Here is an 8,599-nt window from a genome sequence, read left to right on the forward strand (position 1 = left end):
AAGGAAGAAAATCCTGGGCATACAAAAACATAATTTTCTCGAGTATGTGCAATGGCTGAGCAAAAATACAAAGTCAATCTCGTTAGTTTTCATTTTGAAAAATATAGTAATTATTTTTATTCCATATTTCTTTCAGATTTCATGAGCTTGAAGCAAAATTAATTGTATTCGAAATATCGATATAATATATAAAATTCAGAAAGATATATAAAAGTCAGGATCAAGAATAAAAACTCTCTCTCTCTTTCTCTTTAATTGTATTTTGCTGCTCTCGAGAAAACTATCGTTCATCGATGAAGACTGAGAAAGGACTTTGATGCGTGATTTCTCGAGGAAGTAGAAATTTGAACCAAGTTGGATCGCACGTGGATCATTGTTCGTTAACTCGTTCGATCGTGAGAAGAATGGGGCCCAAGATATATTCGAGTTTAACGCTTACCTGTCGAGACAAAACATTATTCTTTATCGTCGGGGCTTTGCACTTGATCCGAGAGACTTGGACTCCATGCGATACAAACGGGTTAAACGAGAAAAAGGGAATCGTGGAAGTTGTGAAATCTCGCATCCGGCTTTTTCCAGATTATTTAGGATATTCTCGACGAGCGTTCCAAAATTCGCCAAGAGGCTTTTACACGACGGTCCACAGGAAGCCAAATAGAAATCGAATGCGAAAAAAGACAACGTTAAGGAAGACTTTTGGTTACTAGCTCACATTGTATAATCAATAAAGAATATTTCTTGGTACCCTCTTTGCGACCATTTGCCGGATTATCGTTCGATTTTTTTAGCCTCCACGATCACCTTGAATTTTTCTCCGATTTTCTTTTTTCGCGATTTACAATCTCTCTTTCTCTGATAAAGGCAAAAGGAACTCGTTTCGAACCTATACATTTTCTTCCTTCTCCGCGACAGAAATTTCGCCTCGACACCCTACCTCCTCTTCTTCTCCCTTGCTCTGTCGTGCCCCTCAACTCGCACTTTCGTGCATTACGAATACACGTCGTATACACACACACACATATATATATATATATATATATATATATCGAGGTGTGTGCGAAAGGGAATATCGAGACGTGCTGTTGAGAAAGTAAATCGAATCGACGGCGTGAACGACGACGTTCCTCACTCAGTGCGCCTCCGTTTCTTTCCGCTCCCATTGTTCGCCGTCGTCTCTACCACCCTGTAGACGTCACGATCCCCGACGTGCATGGATATGCATGCTCGCGCAAGCTTTATCGAGTCCTCTTCCTCCTCACGGTCCCCGCGCCTCGCTGTTGCTAGCGAGAGCAACCCTATGGCGAGACGGACGATGCGATCGCCATCAAAGGTGCCGGCGGCAACGCGATCGGTATGTGGTAATATTTACACTGGGGTCGCATGCATGCGCCCTTCACCGCGTCCCTGCACACCGTTACGCGGTTCTCGATCACCTCCACGTTTCCTGAAAATTTACAGAGAAATCGGATCAGTATATATCGGATTATATGTTTGCACGTCACCAAATTCTCGACCATTTACGGAGACCATAGTGTTAAACAATGTTCCTCAAGATCAAGATATCGATAATTGTTGTTAATTAAAAAGATTATTAACAGAGGATCCCTAATTAGAACGTTAAAAATAAGCCGATTTTTGAGAATTTTTTAAAATGAAATTATTAAGCGAATCTCTTCGAAACTTTTAGGATATTTTATTCGATATTTCAAAATAATACAGGAATTTTTACAAGTAAAAATAAAGCTTTAAAGTCGAGTTACAGGTGCTCGTCCGCAAAATCTCGCTATCGATGTGGTAAAACTGCGGGATACAGCCGCTAATTTTTATCTGAAGCAAAAAAACCAAGAATTTATTTATTCTTTATAAAATTATATAGTCGACGAACCTATATAAAACTAGTCAAAAATGTAAATTTTTGTAAAAATGGTGAGACCTTAAAGAAAAAGAACGATTTTCATTAAAAAATTTCGTATTATTTATACAAAAAAAGTTATTTAATTTGACTTTTTTTATCGAAGTCTGAGGTTCATCGACTATATAATTATATAAAGAATATAAAAATTCTTGGTTTTTTGTTTTAGATAAAAATTAGCGGCTGTACTTTTCCCCTCAGTTTTATTACATCGGTGGTGAGGCCGAGCGCCTGTAACTCGACTTCAGAGCTTCATTTTTACTTGTAAAAATTCCTGTATTATGTTGAAATATCGAATAAAATGTTCTAAAAGTTTCGAAGAGATTCGCTTAATAATTTCTTTAAAAAAAAATTTCCAAAATCGTATTCTTATTTTTAGCGTTCTAATTAGAGATCCTTCCCCTTAAACATTAAAATGTACTGCCTAATGAAACGTACAGAATGAATCGAGAAAAATTGATTCTCTATATATAATTTAAATATAAATGCTCTTCTATTTAAATTGAAGATAATTTATCTCCGACTCGTCGTGAAGAAAACTTGACAATACAATAATATTCATCGGGTATATACAAGAGCCACGCATAAATATTTTTCAAATCGATATTAAAGGAATTTATTTATGCAAATTCGCAGCTGTATACAAATAACGCTCGTTATTCGCAACGTCTACATTATTCGCAATTGATTATGTAAAAAATACACCCGCTAATTGTTTCGCGAGCTGGCGAGAAGCGTTTTCTCTTTCGCGTTGTCGAGTTCACCTGGTCTGCTCATTATCGCGAGTGGAACCTAATTGATGGCGGCTTGACAAAAGAGAAATTCTCGTTACATCTCGGCAAAGATCATTCGCATACTGAACGCGAAAAAAAGCGAGCTGTAACGGCGCGACGTTTTTTTTTTTTTTTAATAAACGTCGCGGGGATAATGAAGGCGATCAACACGACGTCGACGTCGACGTTGACGTTGCAAAACGGAAGTAAAATAAAAACGACAATCGGACTTCCGAGCGATGAAACCGCGAATGATTTATTGCTCGTAATTGCTCGACGCGTCTCGCACGCACGGATTGGCAAATCCGTGGAAAATCGAGCGACGAATGCGAGAAAGACAAGGCCATAATCGTCGGTGTCTGCTGTCTGCGGGATTAGTTCCGTCACGCAGGAATTTCAATAGCCGAATTTCTGCCGTCGCTCGTGATACGCTTATTTTACCGAGTAACTGTCAATTTTACCGGAAATCTCGTTACTCTGTGATACCGATCCGCGATAGCCAGAAGAGATTTGAAAATCGCCAAAACGCCCGATGAATATCAATTCGACGAGTCAAGTATTCCCTGTCGAGATATTAGTTTGTATTCTCACGACGCACATTTGGCGTTAAATGTAATCGCATTCCGTAGCATTTTAATTTTTTTTTAATATTAAAGGTCGCAAATCATCGGTGCAAATCATAAAGTCAAAGATATGCAAATAAAAGACTTTATTATATAATTCCTCAATATTAAAGATTAATGAATTTTGATGAAATAAATTTGTAAAGTATAGGCAAATAAATGCGACAAAATCGAAATCTCTGCTTCAATATAAATTTAATTTAAATGTACGATAAAGTACAATAATAAAACCCACGCGTATTTTCTGCTCTTGTATCTCGAAATTAATTATCATCCACGCATGGAACATTTTTTTCCACGACAGTCTCCATTATTTTACACAAATAAATAGCACTTATTCTGCATTTAGCTGCATTATGATGGGAGCCTGCGCTCTTCAATAACGCCCGAATAACTCACCGTCACTGAGATGAATAAACTTGCAGGCGGGACGGTTGCACACTTGTCGATTAAAATCTTGGCACACCGGGAGGGTGTCCAGTAACTGAAAGAAAATGTGCCAGATACTCTTATAGCGAATGAGATCGGCATACGATGTATGATATGTGCAAAAAAAAAAAAAAAAAAAAAGAAGAAAAAACTTATGATATCGCAGGCACACACACATGCACTCTCGCAAGAATTCGTTCAGACACAGATACACACACACGCACAATCATATCTCATGTACCGTTCTCTCTTTTTCTCCCACTCTTTCTCTTTCTCTCTTAGGATAGCTTCAAAATATACCGATACCCAATAATTAAATTTTTCTCATCTTTATATCGAAATGGATTTAAAATCGTTCTAATAATAATACACATATTATACATACATTCTTGTATTCGTTAATTAGTTTATTCAATGTATCCCTTGTATATGCAAAGCTTAATCATGGGATAAATGAAAAATAAATATCGCTATGCTGTCTCTGATAATTCTTTCGAGTTATACTTTATTGATATTGACGTGTAATAAAGCACAAAAAAGTAGCAGTATAAATTAAATTAATTGGTCTACAAAAAAATGTTAATATCCATTATTTTTTTAAAGAAATATATTACGTTTATTTATTTTTTTCTCCATTTATTTATTTAAAATTCAGTCATTGAAAATATCTTGGGTGTCGTAGTACATTTCTAAGCATTCCTTTTCTCACTGAGAGATTTCTCGCACAAACATACGCTCAGATTCTTCAGTGTTAGAGCATATCCACGATTCATTACATGCTCTAAAAGATCGGTTCGTATATGAATATTAATTAATTGCTACTGATGTGCGAATAATCAGCGCGATCGGATTGATAATCGAGATGCAAGATTCGAGAATGATTTCTCCTGTGATACCCCTTTCGCGTTATAATTTATTAATTAAAAACAAAGAGTAAAGTGAAGAACGGTCGCTTTTGAGTATTCGCACATACGAATTAAGTGGTAAATTTGCAGTAGAACTTTCGTTTTCAAACAGGGCATTTCCTATTATGGTATGTATTATATATATTTATCGTGGTGTTAAAATAATTCTGATCGACAGAAGAGTCTTGTAGCTAAATCTCGTATTAATTCTATCGAATGGATACATTCGCGGTTTATCGGGATTAGCAAGATTGGCTTGACTCTGGGCGAGAAAATTGAGGGAATACGTATTAATTTTATAACACGGGTCGGTTGTGTATGTGTGTGAGACACTATGCTAATCTCTGTGATATTTCGGACACAATGTGTGCAAGGAGCGCGCCTAGAAACAAGGAAATTTTTAATTCGCAAATTTCGTCGAAATTTCGTATGATCAAAATCTACAATCCAATGAAAATATTTCACATAGCAAAACTGTCACGTATACGAATATTAGCTTGGTCCTCGATATACCTAGATTTTATTCAAAAATTATTTCACAACTTTATATCGTGTGCTAGTGAACATTGCCATAGAATTTGCGAATCAGATTTGGAGAAGCCCTCTTCCCAGCGGGCCATTCAGCGCAATGACTAGACTGAAATTTTTAGTGTTAACAAATTACGAGAAAGCAACGGAAAGAGATGCTGGTCGAAGCACTTTTCTCTCCGTCGCTTTCGTTTCCGATCGAAAACGATGTTGGAAAACATCGGCTTAATGTAAAACTCGGTTTGCGAGATAGGAGCGATAATTACAATATTACAAATGTGTGTATGTATATATATAATATGTACGCCCAAAGAGATCTACTATACGCGACTGTGCGTATACCACACTTAAGTGCATTAAACGCACCGGAGGCTGTATATCAGAGCGGAGGCAAGAAAAGATGTTTCGGAGCCGCTTCTTGAATCGCGTAAGCGAGCAATATATCTTTCGCGTGCGCGAAAATATATAATTTCACATTTAACATACGGCAAATGGTGGAGAGAAAGACATAAATGCGAGTCGCAGAACATTGGCAATCGAAAGAATACGTATAAAGTGAACCCAAGTGGAAGCGGAAACTCCACCCAGCTACTGCAGCTACTATCCGTTCCTTTTATTACCCATCGGCAAAATAGATGTATGCATATTATATGTACACACACACACGGAAACACACACGTACACTCGTATCTAGGAGAATTATTCGTATATCCGAAATATATAAGAGACAAATGCAGCAAATAGATTAAACATCAAATTCCAAAGAATGGTTTTCGTGTTAGCAAAACGTTAGGTCAAAGCATTAACAACCTACCAGACAGATATATATGAAAAAAATTAATTAAAAAAAAAATATATATTAAGAAACAAAATATTACCGCGCAAAAATATACCATAGGCTCACCAAATATGTATTTAAAAGCGTGCAAAATATATATAAAACGTAACGGTAAAATAATTTGCTTCGCAATATAAACGCTCGACAAAATCTCGGCAAAAGATTATCCCGTACACACTCGTATAATAATTATGAGATAATAATGATAATAATAATAATAAAGTTATCAGTAACACAAAAATATAATAAAATCGTAAACACGTAACGGTGATAGGAATAATAACGGCCATAAAAAAAAAAGATATAGCAACAGTAATGATAATTATAATGATATTAACGCTAGTAATAAACGATGTAACCATAATATATTAACCATATTATAATGAACAATTCTTGCAATTGCGTAAGAGATAACTCGCTACGAACACAGAGTCTGGTCATGCAAATAATGGCCCGGGAGAAGGGGGATCGTTGCTTGGGTGATCATATTCGTAAAGGTGTTATTCGTAAAATCGGACGCGCTTATCAAGTGTGATTAAAAAAAAAAAAAAAAAAAAAAAGAAGAAAAAAAGATCGAAGCGTCAAATCTCTATTTTACGACGACGAAGGTGAGACGACGAGAGTAGTCCGTGTATCAGCTGATGATGATAATACAGTGTCATCACCCAAGCGTTAGTGTGCTGCCAAAAGCCGACTCACCATCGCTTTCGGTTCGCGTACGTGAATTACAGGACCGTAACACACACATTCACTCACTACTAAAGCTACGGGAGGAAAGAAGGTCCTCTCTCAGGTGATCCACGTCAGCGAACCGAAATGACGAGGGGGACGGCTGCGATGGCGAAAAGGGGGGGGGGGAGAGAAGAACTGGATAGTCAGCGGTTATATCGGCAATATCGTATAATATGGATGTGGGATATATGTCGTATAAGCCGTCAAATTAATAATATTCTACTGCAAATAAGTTCAACACTATGTCAACTGCGACTCCGCAACCATAACGACAGAGCTAAATATTATAGCCAAATATTATAGATAAGTGATTGTGTGTTTTCGACAGAGAACAATGCGTAACGATCGGTACTATTGAATCCGATCGTCCTTCATATGCGGGGAAAGCTTTGTCAATGGAAATGGTCATTGGTTTTCGAATTATCGATCAAAGACTTATGTAAAAGCTCGCGCTCGCGCGTTTCTTTATTCTTTATGTATCCATGTATTCTATATTCTGTAGTAATAAGTTAATTGCGTCGCAAGCAATCAGTGCAAGCGTAAGAGACACTCTGTGTCGTTCTTTGACCAAGTAAGCGGAATTGAGCGATTCGAGCGATTTAAAGCTGCGTGTATATCTGCTTCAAGTCGTGACAAAGATCTCGATCCTTAAGTCGCTCGGGATTGAAAGATTTGCGCGAGGCATATATTCGATTTGAATTAAAATTACTCAAATTTGTTCGATTCTCTGACTGCAAAATAACATTAGCTTTCGTAACTATGATAATTCGGAAAGCAAAAGTACAACTCCGTTATTTATTATAATATCTTCGAAAAATCAATATTAGACATCGACATGTTTTGTCGGCTCTTCCGTAGCCCTTTAAATTTACGTAATCGTAAATCACGCCATTGTCATTGCCCGATGAAAATACCACGGCTGTCTAAAACAATCTATAGATTTTTTTTCCAAACAAATAAAAATATGATCAAACTTTTAAGCGCACACGACACGCCGTTCGAATCATTCCGATAATTATGGCGAATACTACGAATCGTGTAATGTGAATGACGCGATGCATACGATATCAACCAGGAGGATATGAATTATTATAACTGCATTTTTTTAAATAGAGGAATTGATTAATTTTTATAATCAAACTATTTCCACATGAATACAAGTGCTCGACACAGACGAACAATAATTCTAAAGTCCTTTTAATATGTTAAAAAAAGATGATGTACTACTTTATTACATATTTTATACAATTAAAATAATTCCCAATATATATAGGGCGATGTAATTTTTAATTGTTAATGAATAAAAAATTACAATTTATTTTTTAATAGATTTATAAAGCATTTACAGTCTTTTCGTACTTTAATCTTTTCCAAACGAGAGAGATTGAAACTGACGTTTGATATTTCTGATAATTATGCCAAGCGATTCAGAAAAAGTGTAATTAGCAAGGAAATATATTGTAGTAGCTAAAGAGAATCATAATTTCCATACTGAATTTCTATACCACGGGTAAATTATCGAGATGCTTCACGCCTCCTGGTTGTTGCACGATACATGTTCTCTCAGTGTCAATGAAAGTGTAATATTAATGAGCATGCACAGTATACACGCCCGACACTCGTAACAGCTGTTCATATTGTATATGTTACTTGCGATAAGATGCACTGCGAGAGAAAGAAACAGAAAGAAAGAGAGAGAGAGAGAGAGAGAGATAGAGAGAAAGAGAAAGAGAGAAAAAAAATAAACAAATAGAATACTGAAGCGTACAAGGGTGAAAGTTGCTGTCAGACGGTAGCATTAGATTCAATTGTAACACGGATACAAAGAAATGTTTAAAAGACATCCCGACAATATCCTC

At 36.4% G+C, this 8,599-nt stretch overlaps 1 protein-coding gene across 1 annotated transcript in view; it reads right to left on the reverse strand.

Moving 5' to 3' along the window:
* Positions 1-1,305: 1,305 nt before the first annotated feature.
* Positions 1,306-8,599, reverse strand: part of LOC140664093 (protein muscleblind) — a 378,997-nt gene continuing 371,703 nt past the window's right edge. The window contains exons 11-12 of the transcript XR_012046388.1: positions 3,708-3,792; positions 1,306-1,444 (exon numbers count right to left, since the gene is read on the reverse strand). The gene's annotated coding sequence lies outside the window, so the exon portion shown is untranslated. The remainder of the gene's footprint in view (positions 1,445-3,707; positions 3,793-8,599) is intronic.

This window comes from Anoplolepis gracilipes, chromosome 3 (genome assembly GCF_047496725.1).
Source record: "Anoplolepis gracilipes chromosome 3, ASM4749672v1, whole genome shotgun sequence".
In the NCBI taxonomy this organism is placed as follows: domain Eukaryota; kingdom Metazoa; phylum Arthropoda; class Insecta; order Hymenoptera; family Formicidae; genus Anoplolepis; species Anoplolepis gracilipes.